The following is a 15,664-nucleotide window of genomic DNA, read 5'->3' on the forward strand; positions in this document are numbered from 1 at the left end:
AAACCATCAGAAGTCATCATTCAAAACAGGAGCTAATAAATGGCATAGTATTACAAAATAATGTTCATAAATCGTTAGTTTACAGAGAACATTGGCACTCATTGCCCAGCTACAAACCATCAGAAGTCATCACTAAAAATGAGTTAATAAATGGCATAGTATTACAGAATAATGTTCATAAATCGTTTGTTTAACATTGGCACTCATTGCCCAGCTACAAACCATCAGAAGTCATCATTCAAAATGAGTTAATTATTGGCATAGCATTTATACATAATTAATCTAATTATAGTAATCATTGGCATCATAGGTCATCTTATTACAATAATCAGTGGCATTCATTGGCCAGTTACAAAGCATTTTTTTGCATTATTCAGAGGTCATCATTCAAAATGAGTTAATTATTAGCATAGGATTTATGCATAATTAATCTTTTTCTTGCATTATTCTGTGGTCATCATTCAAAATGAGTTAATTATTGGCATAGCATTTGTACATAATTAATCTAATTATAGTAATCATTGGCATCATAGGTCATCTTATTACAGTAATCAGTGGCATTCATTGTCCAGCTAAAAAGCATTTTTTTTGTGCTAGCAATGCATTGCATTGGGATCGATAATTAATAACAATATTTGCTTTTGAGTTATTGCTGCAAATGAAGATGTGTAACATCATTCGTGATGAGTCAGCTGTAGCAAGGTTATGAAACAAGTAGAGTATATGTGATCATATTCATAAATGACATAGGTTTAATGAACAACTGCTTATAGCACATTAATTTCATGAATAATTTCTCCTGCAAAATATACAAAAATGGATTATTAAACTCAAAGAAGAAAAGCGGATTATGCTGAAAAGTAGTGAACTTCGAATTAACAGGTAGTGAAATGTGTATAAAAAATATATATGTTCTCTAGCTGTCCTTTCCAAAACCTTCAGTCCTCATACTATGCGATATAAGACATACTGTCAAAACGAACTGCAACAAATACTTAAATAACTACATAGCATCTCTCAACTAACAGTAAATATATAAACTTCATCATTATCCTCATCTGTAAAGAAAAACTTCATTATCCATATTATCATAACTCCACTATTATCATCACCTGTTAAGAGAAACTTCATTATCCATAGTAGCATATTCTTCATCATTAATCATCATCATTAATTATCATCTGCAAAAAAGTCACTTCATTATTCATTATACAACTATCTCTTATTTCTAGCATATTTCATCACTAAAACTAAGATGTGAAGTTCTGTCTGACAGCCTGCATCAATCGCCTCGTATTCTGAAAGAAAAAATTAGTTAAGACTGCTATTCGACGATGTGTATAGTATATTCTTGTTGATGCTTGTTAATTTTGATCCATTTAGTCTTCCTCACGAGGTATTGCATCTTCTTTCATTCATTCCGAAGGTGAAATTCCCATGTCTGTTTAATTTTTTTTTTTTACACGTTATTGCTTTCTAAAAATGATGAACAAAGATTAATGTCTTGCATTTAAATCATATACCCACTAAATAAAAACTGGTTTATAGTAACATAATTGAGCATACAGCATAGCATGACAGAAAACGTAATATGTCAAAAAACATAGACAGTGTTCAGAGGCAAAAATGTACACAGTGTAGCACAACGTAACAGCAAAAAAGTAAAGTAGTCACGATGTTGAGATATCATAGGGCAAAAATGTTAAAGTCAACTGGTGTTTGTTATATCTTAAATATTTCATAGTGCATACAAACAAAACAGGAAAACAATTATACATACATGAAAAATGTGCACAGTCTGATGTGTAGCGACAAGAAAAGCGACCTGCTAACCTTACCTTGCTGGGCACTTGCCAAGAAAAAATACGATAATCAGCAGTAAGTAGTCACATAAATATAATTTCATAATTGGTCATAAAATGTGTAAGTTCATCTGGAGAAATATGCACGGTCTGATGTGCAACGACAAGAAGAGCGACCTGCTAACCTTACCTTGCCGGGCACTTGCCAAGAAAAAATACGATAATCATCAGTAAGTAGTCACATAAATATAATTGCAAAAGTGGTCAAAAATGTGTAAGTTCATCTGGATAAATATGCACGGTCTGATGTGTATCGACAAGAAGAGCGACCTGCTAAACTTACCTTTCCGGGCACTTGCCAAGAAAAAATACGATAATCATCAGTAAGTGCTCATGTGAATATAATTGAATAAGTGATCATAAAAAATTAGGAAATGGCATTACAGTATGATAAATCATAAAGTATGTTCATTCAATAAACGGTTTGATGTTGGACACAAGGTGGTTCCCTTTGGTTTTTCTGGTTCTCAAAGTTTCGACGTGTACTACATTGGGGTGAGGAATGTTGCGAATCCGATATGGACCTGCGTATAGAAGCTCAAATTTACTGCGTCTACTTCCTCTGTTGGATAAATAGTGTGTACGTACTAATATCCTCTGTCCAATGTGAAAGTCACGGCGTGTACAAACCTGTTTTTGCTGTCTTCTCCGGCGTTCTGCGGCACGTTTGATGTTGTTCAGCGCAATGTCAATTATTTCATGGTGTCGTAATCGATGCGATGTAGGAAAGGTTACTAATTCTTTAATTTTGTTAGGTGGTTCAACATTTTTCAGTATAACAGTCGGAGATAGCATAGTAGATTCATTTGGTATGGAATTAATTACATCCTGGAATCAGAGTGTTTGTGTGTCCCAATCAATATGTCTTTTATGGCAGTATATTCTACACAGTTTACCAATTTCTTTCATTAATCGTTCACAAGGGTTCGAAGAAGCATGGTACCTGGATATATAGATCGGAGAAATGTTTCTAGCTCGTAACATACGTGTCCATATAGCAGATCGAAACTGTGATCCACTGTCGGAAATTACTTTCAACACATGCCCTACATGAAATAGAAAATGTTTTATGCTTTCGAAACAGTTTCAGCAGTAGCTTTGCGTAACGGAGTGAAGGTAACAGATTTTGAAGTGAGTTCAACAGCGACAAAGATGTAGCAAAAACCTCTATTAGTTCTGGGAATCGGACCAAAAATGTCTACAGCGGCCATATGTCTCAATTTAACAGGTACAATGGGATGTAATGGAGGAATATGTGAAGTCGTATCTGATTTAGCTTCCTGGCAGATTTTGCATGACGCTAAAACTCGTCGTATACGTTTCTCCATGTTGCTAAAATAACAGTTCTGTCTCAGAACAAGAAAACATTTTCTGGTTACATAATGTGCGTAACTTAAATGAGTATACCAGATTAATTTGTTAACAAGCTCGTCAGGAATGCATAATAACCAATTGTTGCTGTCAGGATGAGAGCGGCGAAACAGAATGTCATTGCGTACAGTGTAATGGTTTCTAATGGTAACATTATTCTTATCCTGCCAAAGGTGTTTAATTTATTTCCACACGTTGTCTTTACTCTGCTCTTGTGCTACGTCTTGTAATGATGACGAAATGAAATTTTCAAATGCAACTTGTTGAATGTACTTGACGCTGAAATTTGCTTTGCAGAATTTGGTGGCGATGTCTTACTGATTGTTGTTGAGAGAACGGGATAGTGCGTCTGCTACAATATTTTGTGTGCCGGGAATGTGAACAATTGTGAAATTAATATCCTGCAAATAAAGTTTCCATCTACTTAATCTGTCGTGTGTAAATTTAGCCGAAAGTAAAAACTGTATCGCTCTGTGGTCTGTGTAAACGGTGGTATGTCTTCCATAAAGAAAATGCCGAAATCTCGTAAATGCCCAAACAACACATAATGTTTCAAGTTCTGTAACAGAATAATTTCGTTCAGCAGGTGACAGAATGCGACTTGCAAAAGCGATGTTTTTAATTACTGTACAACCATCTTCTTCAATTTCCTGAAAAAAATGTACGCCTAAAGCGGTGTTAGAACTGTTGGTGGCAATGGAAAAACTTCTGGTAAGATCTGCGTGCGATAAAAGTGGTGCATTCAACAAGGCTTCTTTCAAATAACATTTTCGTGAACAAGATTCTGTGTGTCAAAAGTATTGCTTGCGTTACTGGAAAATGCAACCTGTACTGTATCTAGTCAAATTCTATCTGACGTGTTATTATTTTCAGGAGGATGCTGTGGCATTTCGATTATTTGAACTGTTCTGTTATTTCTTCCTGACGTATTACGTTCTGGATGATACCTACTGTCTGGTTCATTCATGATAATATGTTGTTGCTGATGTTCTTGCTGCTGGTAAGACCGACTGTTATTAAATGTATGCTGAAAATTGTGTTCATTACTTTTACGTCTGTCATGATAGTCATTTCTATATGGTGCATTGCGATAGGAATTGAAATGGTGTGTTTTCTGTACGTGCTGATTCCCTTCTTGCTGTGCATTACTATTTGTTGTAGCTGAGATTATACGTGTACGCGTCGAAACATTAAAGCTTGGTTGACCTTGTGCATTACATTGTTGGTTAGGTATGCTAACCGGTTGGTTTTGTTGCTATTGCGGTGAAAAACGTCTATTGTTACCAAAATGCGTTTGCTATTACTGATAATTTTACACATACTGATGATTACAATTTTACCTGTTATTAAAATTACGGCGGTAGTTCTGGAGTGCCTAATGAAAATTGTCACTTTCGGTAAAATTTGTCATATCCGGTTTTCTTTATACGTTTCTTAATCCTAGATACAGCAATAGTTGAAGAGCTGTTTTGATAGATATCAAGGATAGTAGAAGAGAAGGCAGCAGTGCAGAAAACTAAAGACGGAACAGCGCTACTACGGCTCGGGGCCCTGTGCACGCTACGGCACATATTCATTAAAGCATAATCAATCCCCTGAAATTTTAGCTTCTGCATTACAGGCAATGCCGATGAAAATTCAAAAGAAAATTGTTGTGTCCAGTCCAATTCCAGTTTCTGCATTGCAGGCAATGGCGGTGAAAGTACAAAAATAAATTGTCATATCCAGTTCAAAGCGTGACTCTGTGTTCCGTCATTATTAAGTACCTTAAATTTTCTTATGGATGAAAATTGCTCATAATCAACCTTATCGTCTCTGAATGTGTGAACAGGTTCACGATTGCATAAGAATCTGTTTGTCTGTGTCTTTTCGGATTTTAAGTCACGTACTCTCTGTAAATTACCTAAGTTACACTGGCTGTGTGAGTGTGACAAATGTTCGGAATGTACCGTATGCTGTGACGTGTTAGTGACTGAACCAATTTTCCTTTCTGTCACTTTAATACGTTCGTCAATTTGGCTGATCTGTTGTTCACATTTCTTATTGACTTCCGTAGCCAGAGTGTGCGAAAGTTCTGGTGGCTTTAAATTAAACTCTTCACGTATCTGTGTTGCGTTTTCTGAACATTGTCCTGTGACTGCATTAATTTCGTCTCTATCTAATTCTGTTGTGGCTGCATGTTTATTACTTAACTCCTGTGCAACATATCTAGTTTCTTCACTATTGTTCGTAGCACAAGTCTTAATATCATCACGTAAATGTTCTTTAGTAACACAACATTGCACGGTAACGGCTGTAACCTGTTCACTAAGTTGTTTATTCTGTTCATTAAGGTTGTCATGTTTTTCGTTCGGCTGTTTAAAACTTTCATTAAATTGTTTGTGATTGCTGTTTTGCTTCTCATTCGACTGTCTAAGACTTTCAAAAAATTGTTTGCTCTGTTCACTAAGTTGTTTGTTCTGTTCATCAAGTTGTTTGAGATAGTCGTCTTGTTCTTTCTTCATTTGTAGCAATAATACCATAATTTGATCCAAAGTAACATTACCTACTCTATTCTCTGTACTGTTTGATGGCATACCTGCAATTGTCGCGTTTTCTGTAACCATTTGGTCATTCTGTAATTCTTGAAAAGGTTTGCTAATCGGATGTGCACTGTTGGTCACTACACCGGAATAAAATAAATCTGTCATACTTTGAGTACACTGTTCATTTTTCTTAGAAAAATTTATCTGTTCATTACATAAATTTTGCAAACCGGGTGTGTCAAGCTGGGCAGCGTTCATTGTAACAGAATGTCCAGTGTCATCAATTGTTGTCAAATTAACAGAGTACACAATTGAATTTGTTTGTTCATCGTTAGAATAAAAATCATCATTAGTCGTCAGTACGCACTGATTGTCTGTAAATGGAGGATTGTCATCATTACACTGCATGTTGCAAGTACTATCGGTCAAATTATTCGAGTTGGCTATTTCACTCATTACACATCGCGATGTACTATTAACAGTTTTTTGCGGCATTTTTCACTAATCAAAATTATTCACAAATGAAATAAAGACAATGCAAAATGCAACAAACACAAATACAACAAAGAGCAACAAATTGCTGATGATCTGTGAAAGAAAAAGTGACAAATTAGTAAATGTGTTGCGCCAGATGCAAACTACATTAAGTAAATAAGAGCAGATATATGACTACTTCTCAGAAGATTCACAAAAAAATACGATCCTGGTAGGGTCGCCAAGTGTAACCTCCCCGCACGATGAAAAATGTCAATGAAAAATGAAAATGTGAGCCAAGTGTAACCTCCCCGCAGACATAGAAAAATGACAATAAAAATGTAAATGAGCCAAGTGTAAGCTCCCAATGCAATTATTAAATTAAATGAATTAAGTGTAACCTCCTCACAAAATATTAATTAAATGAATTTTTAATTATTGTGAGCTCTAGACAAAATTGATTTTCATGTAACCTCTGAACAAAATTGGCTCCCATTTATAGTCTCATTGCAAAGAATGCATTCACACTTAATATTCCCACAAAATTCTTTTCTCATTTAATGTCAAGTTCGAAATAGAAAAATTCCTAAATACCAAAATAATAAAAAAGTTCTGTAACCTGATAAATTTTATGAGGACAGCAGCGCTGACCTTCGGCCCTGTATTCTGAATAAAAAAAAGCAAAAATTCTTACCTCAATAAAACTGCAATTATATCTGCTCTTAAATTAGTCATTTTTCGACACAGATTCGTGCAATGCTGACGTATATATATATATTTTTTGATTCTTGGATGCAATGATAATGCATTGGAAATTCTTTAAATTGAAATGAATGCTTTTCTTTAAAAGAGTTGCTTTATATTATAAAAATTATTATTGGGGTATTTCTTTGAACAAATTAAATTACAATTAACATACATTATTAAATATGCGCAAGGCTGCTTCTTTACCTTCTACAACAATATTCATCCACCAGAGTCCTGACCAGAGCCGCGAGCAGAGCACACAGCCGACGCATGCCGACTCCTGCCGACTAGCACGGACTAGTACGGACTGACGACTATTGTCGACTGACAACTACTACCGACTGACTACTACTGCTACTACAGACTGCGCGGTCAAGCGCAGACTAGCAACAGCTAACGATAAACTACTCTCTGGTCAGAGATTCTGTCATGCCTCGCCCATCGCCGGCAATGTATACGTCTGTCAATGTCTGCATGCAAACAACGTCGAAGCAGAAATGATCTGTGTTTAGGCTACTCAGTTTCTGCTAGTTCTGCAGTGCAGACAAGAAAACAGTTGAACGCTTTGGTACAACGACTTAGCCCGGCACGTTCCTGCTTACAACGCAGTAGCAGATTCCGGCCAACTTGCCTTTCAGTTTTAGAATTTGTCTCGGGCTCTTGTGAGAAGAGTTTCAAACTTAACGTTACCAAGTATCACTGCACTAGTCTCTTCAAGCGCTTTCGGCTCCTGCTAAAAAAAAAAGTACATCATTCTGTTTGTAAAATCGTACTTGCTTCAATACCTCTATCAATACAATTAAGATACCTCATCATGTATCCAAGCTCATGCCCCTTAGAGTAATATCATTTGCTCCAGACCTTGTTTCAATATCTGGAACCGTTCACGAAACAAAAGGGATGGTACGTCTTACGTATAACATAATGTACTTTGGTATGTATAAGGTAATGAAATATGTTTATTTTTTACGTATCGATGTAGTCTATCTTCAAAAATTTATAGAATGGGTAACTATCAATCGTTCAGGATATAGTTCGTTCTGCGTAAATCTTGTCAAATTTACTTCTTGTGGTACGATTCATTTTCAGATTCATCGAATCAGTTGTTTCAAAATGGTAATTTTAGACTCTTGCTACCTCTTGGCTGTATTTCTGCAGACTCCCATGTCTAAACCGCTGAATTTGTCAGTTACCTATGTAAGCTACTGTCACACAAAAGAAAAGTATCTAAATTTTATGTTCAAATATCGCGTTGTGTAACTATTATTTAAATTTATATATACATACATCATTGCACTAAAAATATTAACTTTCCTCTGTCTGTCACAGGATCCACCTCCAAACACAACTCAGGGAGATTTATCATTCATGTATGATGTGAAGAAACAACACGACTTCTACAAAATGTCTCTACTTTCAAAAGAGGAATTCACTGAGAAGATGATACAAGCTGCTAAAAGTAGTTGTGACCTTCAGTTTAAAACTCCCGGTATAAAGGAACTTCAGTAAGTACATTTTCTTATATACTGAACAGGTCGTAGGTCTCACAAAATCATCATGTTAACATATTTCTTAAGGCACATGACTTATTAGTGAATCATTTAGTGTGATTAACGATTTATCAGCGTTAAATGTCTATAGTAAACTAAATTATAATGTAATTTAGTAAGTGTAACTGGCCCTCATAATGATGAGATGGTGACATGTTCAACAAAAAAAGTCTGTAATTTTACGAAGAGAGTGGCGGTTTAGTATTCACAATACTTTCCCATTGTGAACGCGTGAATTGAGTTATTAAATGAAAGAGACTTGCTACTTAAATATGTTTCTTAAGACAGTAAGAATGCAGGATTCGCGCCCTTTTTTCATTTCACTTCCTCAGTGCCTTACTTTTTTTAAATACCTCGGCTGTTCACATCCCTGCTGTTGATTTGCTGCCGCGCTGAGCATTGACATGTTCTGGATTATTGTCATCTTCTCGTACCCATGACAAACAACGCCCACAGTAATCCGTTTTTCAAATTTCAGTCCTGTATAGCATCGAATTTCTTGTCCTCCATTTTAACTTCGCTCTCGAGGTAGGTTACCTCCAGATGACTTAACATATGTTCGAAAATATTATCTCTGTTTGCATGTGGCTTCTTTTCAGCTTTATTCATCTGTTATACCTCATATTGCCTCATTTCATATTACTTTTCCTCATCGTTTTGTTTCAATAATTTTAAATTTCCTTTTGGAACTCCGCATTTCCGATGCCTTGCAGTTCTTCCCGCTGTCGATGTGTAAGGTCTTTCCAAAGTTGTCCCCCAAACGTACGAGGGCTATTCGGAATGGAAGGACCGATAGTTCGAGAAATGGAAATCACAACAAAAATCAAAAATCTTTTATTTACAACAGTTAGCTCCATCTTCCAGATACCATTCTTTATAGTTGCCACTTCGATTTAGACATTTGCCTCAGCAACTTTTCAATACCGTCGCCATAGAAGGCAGCCGCCTGTGCTTTCCGACAGTTCTCTGCGCTGGTCTACAGTTCGTTGTCCGTGCCAGGGTGTTTTCTTCAAACCCGGCGGTTCATGTGAGCAGAGATGAACCTCAGGGGGAGCCAATTACGGGCTATATTGTGGGTGATGAAATACTTCCCGTCGAAAATGCTGCAGGAGCATTTTCATTGCTCCTGCAGAGGGTGGCCTAGAATTGTCATGAAGACACTAGGCGAAATCTCTGGGCACACTAGAGACGCTTCCCAAACACTGCCCAAAACTAACTGTGGAAACTTCTTCGGATTTTCACTGTGGTTTCCATTTAGGGCTCCACCGGACATTACTTTCCGAATAGCCCTCGTAGATGTTCGAAGACCCTTTTCAGCTCCGCCAACCACAATGTCTCCTTTTTCTTTGACTTTCCTGTTTCGTACCGATACCTAAACAACAGAATGATTATTCATCCCTAGGTTCGCCAATTTACGTTTATCTTGTCGCTGTGAAAATTACTGGCACAGATAACCACTTCAAACCTTTTTATTAACGCTATATCGAACTCCGCGCTAAGTTACTAGGTTCGAGAGATGTATTAACTGTACTGATCTATTCAACAAAAATGTGTCACACGTCAAACTGGAAGCTAACCATTGCTTTGTGATGATAACGGTGGTAGTTTCAGCTGAAGACTCTCGTACATTGTGATTATTTGCTACCACACCTTATTTCTCGAGCAGTTCTAAGCCAGGAGACACAATATTTTCCTATGATATACATACAAAAACCCATTTCCTTTTTTCTATTTTAATTACTGGACTAATTACGTTAAATTGTAATTTATTTTAAAATCCTTTTATGATAACTTTTCTCTCAGTAAGTCGAATTATTTACGCTTTGGACAAGTGTATTTATTGCTTTACTTTAATCTGTCACAGATTTGAGAAGAAATTTGACTTGGTGGTAATGGAAATGTACCTACAGTTTTGTTACTATGGCCTTGTGCATAAACTGGGGTCTCCACCGGTTGTTGGTATTTGGTCAGCAGAAATATACCCACAGCTACATCGTATGATGGGCAATCTAGTTCATCCTGCGTATATGCCAGAGCTTGAGACAACCTACACGGACCACATGACATTCTGGGAAAGACTTGACAATACTTATCAAATACTAGACGCGTTTTGGCTTGCTAGAAGATATACAGCGGCTCAAAATGAAGTAATGTGGGAACATTTCGGAAACGATGTTCCCAGCATCTTTGAATCGCAGTACAATATTAGTCTCTTGCTCGCAACAACTCACTTCTCCTCCTCTTATCCAAAGCCGATGCAACCCACTGTGGTCCAAATGACTGGACTCCACATTAAAGGAAAGCCTAAGCCGCTACCGCAGGTAAGTCTCTTTCTAGCAAACGTTAGTTTGGCGAAACATTCTTTACGATACATTGTGATACAATAAAGTGACTGCCGTTGTAGGAGATACAGTCCTTCCTGAGTGGTGCGAAATATGGAGCCATATACTTCAGCCTTGGCTCGAATGTTAAGAGCAGAAATCTGCCAGAGTCTATACGACAAGCACTGATGGACGCCTTTTCTGAACTTCCGCAGAAGGTCCTTTGGAAGTTTGAGGATGACTCTCTACCAGGGAAGCCAAGCAACGTCATGATCGCCAAGTGGTTGCCACAAGAGGATGTTTTGTGTAATCAATCCATTTATTTAATTATTTATGTACGATCAAAAAAGCCCACACGTTGAGAGTAACTGGCATAAGAATACCAGAAGTGCCAAAACATGTACTATTTGTATAAATGATTGTTTGTTTTTGATACAATCACTTTTATGACACAGTCGTAACCGATTTCGCGCCGCGACAGCGTGGACGTGAACCGTATGTGCAGTTGACGGACTTTGAGCGAGGGCGTATAGTGGGCATGCGGGAGGCCGGGTGGACGTACCGCCGAATTGCTCAACACGTGGGGCGTGAGGTCTCCACAGTACATCGATGTTGTCGCCAGTGGTCGGCGGAAGGTGCACGTGCCCGTCGACCTGGGACCGGACCGCAGCGACGCACGGATGCACGCCAAGACCGTAGGATCCTACGCAGTGCCGTAGGGGACCGCACCGCCACTTCCCAGCAAATTAGGGACACTGTTGCTCCTGGGGTATCGGCGAGGACCATTCGCAACCGTCTCCATGAAGCTGGGCTACGGTCCCGCACACCGTTAGGCCGTCTTCCGCTCACGCCCCAACATCGTGCAGCCCGCCTCCAGTGGTGTCGCGACAGGCGTGAATGGAGGAACGAATGGAGACGTGTCGTCTTCAGCGATGAGAGTCGCTTCTGCCTTGGTACCAATGATGGTCGTATGCGTGTTTGGCGCCGTGCAGGTGAGCGCCACAATCAGGACTGCATACGACCGAGGCACACAGGGCCAACACCCGGCATCATGGTGTGGGGAGCGATCTCCTACACTGGCCGTACACCACTGGTGATCGTCGAGGGGACACTGAATAGTGCACGGTACATCCAAACCGTCATCGAACCCATCGTTCTACCATTCCTAGACCGGCAAGGGAACTTGCTGTTCCAACAGGACAATGCACGTCCGCATGTATCCCGTGCCACCCAACGTGCTCTAGAAGGTGTAAGTCAACTACCCTGGCCAGCAAGATCTCCGGATCTGTCCCCCATTGAGCATGTTTGGGACTGGATGAAGCGTCGTCTCACGCGGTCTGCACGTCCAGCACGAACGCTGGTCCAACTGAGGCGCCAGGTGGAAATGGCATGGCAAGCCGTTCCACAGGACTACATCCAGCATCTCTACGATCGTCTCCATGGGAGAATAGCAGCCTGCATTGCTGCGAAAGGTGGATATACACTGTACTAGTGCCGACATTGTGCATGCTCTGTTGCCTGTGTCTATGTGCCTGTGGTTCTGTCAGTGTGATCATGTGATGTACCTGACCCCAGGAATGTGTCAATAAAGTTTCCCCTTCCTGGGACAATGAATTCACGGTGTTCTTATTTCAATTTCCAGGAGTGCATTTCTACTAGGTGTACTTGTGAACTAAGTAATGTGCTATTAAAGTACATGTGGGGTCACACCTAGGGGCGGATTTTGGTGAACCAACGTTCATGTGTTTCAAACCAAATATAATACCAAAAATCAGGGACTTACATTGAAACAACTAAGGATACTTCTCTTGCATTACTCTTTGCGCTAGATGCGCGTGTCCCCCGAGACAGTCGTTAGTTGTGAAAGTCATAAAATGTATCACATTTACAATAATGGTTCAATCATTTACTCATAAAATATAAAAACAGAATACAGGTCCTCAAAGCAATGAAGTGAGTTTTGAAGCAGAAAAAGATTTTTACGATAAATAGAAGAAAGGAGCAATTATTATGGTAAATATATCCGAAGACCGGTCCTTCTGCACTTTTGACAGCTAGATGTTTACGCCATTGCCCACCTGTTCAGATGAGACGACACGGACCAGACGGCAAGGGCGACAATCTGCTGCAACTCGTCGGTACAAAGATTGGGCCAAGAAAAGTGCACTTAGTTATATCTTATATTACCATGAAATTTGGTATTACGTTTTATTTAACAGCGCATGAAATTTGTTCACCAAATGTAGCCCCTGGTATGATCCACATTCATTTCATTAGCACCTTAGTTACTTAGTTACACAGTTCACGGATCATTTTGCGCGATAAATCGCAATTATGTTAGAAAAAGAAGAAAGATATACAGGTATGAGTAACTCCTACTCACTACATTTTACACTGTACGGTAACAGAAATGCTGCTACGGAACGGAACGAGTTGTCCAGAAGAAACTTTCTTAGTTTGTTTTCAAATTTTACTTTGTTGTGTGTCAGATATTTCATATTACTGGGTAAGTGATCAAACAATTTTGTAGCAGCATTGTGCACCCCCATTTTGTACTAAAGACAACCATAGTGTGGAGTAATGAATGTCATTTTTCCTTTCAGTATTGTAATTATGTACATCACTTTTCCTTGTGAATCGTAGAGAATTATTTAAAACAAACTTCGTGAGGGAATACACTTACAGAAACTCCTCCATGTACCCTTTTTAAGCTAATTGAGATTATGTGATCATATGATGGTTTGTGTATAGACGCATAGATTTATGTGGAAACCCCTCATGTCAACGTTAAACATTGGCTCCAGTAGCTGGCGGAAGTTTTCATGTGATGTAGGAATACATCATGTCCAGGAGAGGAGGGATTTTTATTCCAAACGTAAAGTTGGCAATATCACTCGTTATTCTATTGTGTCTGGTTTCTTCCCGCATTTTTACTCGATGTAAATTTCAGGCTTTGTACATCAGTTGCAAGTGAAATGGCGTCTGGTAGAGATGAAATCAATCTGAATAAAAGGAAGAAAGTCGAGAAAAGCGTTATATAGTAACGAGAACGAATAGAAGAAAGTAGAGTTAAAAACATTGAATAAGTGAACTATAAAGGTGAAACAGTTAAGCCTAAAGAACAAGGTTGTGATTGCAATTAAGTCGTTCGCCAGTGAAACTACTATTATTGTTTGGTTAATCTGTTCCTATTATTCCTCTTACGAATGCACTGTCTGTTATTGCAGATGCAAGTGGAAATTCATGACTACTACAATTAGCTCAGACGTCAAGATGGAATTATATTCCAAGTTCTTAAGATTCGACACTAAAAATGAGAAAGGTGGTTTCTTACAGAGCCTAATAATGGTATGTGTCATTGCAAGGAAACGTCCAAAATTGGTAGGTGACAACAGCTTACCTGTCAAAAACAAACCCAAAAGTCGTACGTACAAATACTGACTGGTGTGTTCAAGTCTGTAAGCGTGCATTTTTATCCGTGTACAGTGTTTCTGATAACAAATTGCAGAGAAGACGGGATCTACCAATCTCTGGCAAGTTCCCCAAGATACATGGGGACAACAGCGGTATGCAAATGTATATCCAACTGGCGTAACATTGTTGGTTGAGAACCACATAAACAGTTTTCCAGTTCACGAATCACACGACACAAATAGAGACTAAAAATACTTGGCTTTAAAGCTTAATGTGAAAGAAATGTGGACTGTTATCAGTCACAATACCCTGAAGTGAAAGTAACTTATTGGCATTACTGGAACATCTTTAATGTAAATTTCAATTTGAAATTTGGTCAACCACAAGTTGATACATGTTGTGTCTGCGAAGAATTACGTGTGAAAATAAGAAGTCGTACCGTAATTAATAATGCAAAGCGTGTGGCCGCAGCCGAACTATTAATTCATAAATGGAGAGCTGAAAAGTTCCACAAGACAGATGATCGTATGCAGAACACGTGCAGAGATTCTCAGGATTTCGCAAGAATTTGCGTTGATTACATGCAAAATCTGATGCTTCCATTTATCCTCATTGAAGGCACCGTCTATTTGCATCAGCTTACTTACACTGTCTTCAACATACATGAATTAAAATTTGGGAAGGTCGTATTCTACACATAATATGAAACAACAACTAGAAAGAGCCTCAGTGCTCTTTATCTTATGTCGTATAAACGAATATGTCTGCCAAAAATGTCCGACATTCCCACATTTCCTCTGAAGGCTGCGTTGCCCAAAATAAAAATCATTGTATATGAAGATGGTATCTGTTCTTTCGGACATGTACGAAAGAAAGTTGGGAATGTGGGTCTCACGGGAGGGGCGCCAGAGATAAGTCCCTGCAGTAGCACCATCCTCTGTGTCCTCGGTGGCTCAGATGGATAGAGCGTCTGCCATGTTAGCAGGAGATCTCGGGTTCGAGTCCCGGTCGGGGCACACATTTTCAACTGTCCCCGTTGACTTATATCAACGCCTGTATGCAGCAAGGGGTATTCACTTCATTGTAAAAATCATTGTGTAATCCGACGCATGTTGACACTGATAGCCAAAGGAAGATTTGATTCATTCCATTAGTATTTCCCGCTCAGAGGGCACAGCTGCCTGCGTTGTGACAGGAACTCCAGTGTTGCGAAGAGAAACGTAGAAAAGACTGATAGAGTGTACCTGGCAGTTGGAGTATGCAGAATTAATCACCTCTTCTAGCTCTAAGAGAGCTTTCATGGTGGCCAGCACATTACAAGAAGAATGTGTTGTCTGTGGAATCACAAGGAAGAAAAATTTCCTTGAGAAAGAAAGCAACGTTTTTCAGTTTCAGACTTT

At 38.8% G+C, this 15,664-nt stretch overlaps 1 protein-coding gene across 1 annotated transcript in view; it reads left to right on the forward strand.

Annotated features, from left to right (window-relative positions):
* Positions 1–8,368: 8,368 nt before the first annotated feature.
* The window catches only part of LOC124606385 (UDP-glucosyltransferase 2-like), a 31,603-nt gene continuing 24,307 nt past the window's right edge, over positions 8,369–15,664 (forward strand). Inside the window, exon 1 of the mRNA XM_047138366.1 lies at positions 8,369–8,484. The gene's annotated coding sequence lies outside the window, so the exon portion shown is untranslated. The remainder of the gene's footprint in view (positions 8,485–15,664) is intronic.

This window comes from Schistocerca americana, chromosome 3 (genome assembly GCF_021461395.2).
Source record: "Schistocerca americana isolate TAMUIC-IGC-003095 chromosome 3, iqSchAmer2.1, whole genome shotgun sequence".
Classification (NCBI taxonomy): domain Eukaryota; kingdom Metazoa; phylum Arthropoda; class Insecta; order Orthoptera; family Acrididae; genus Schistocerca; species Schistocerca americana.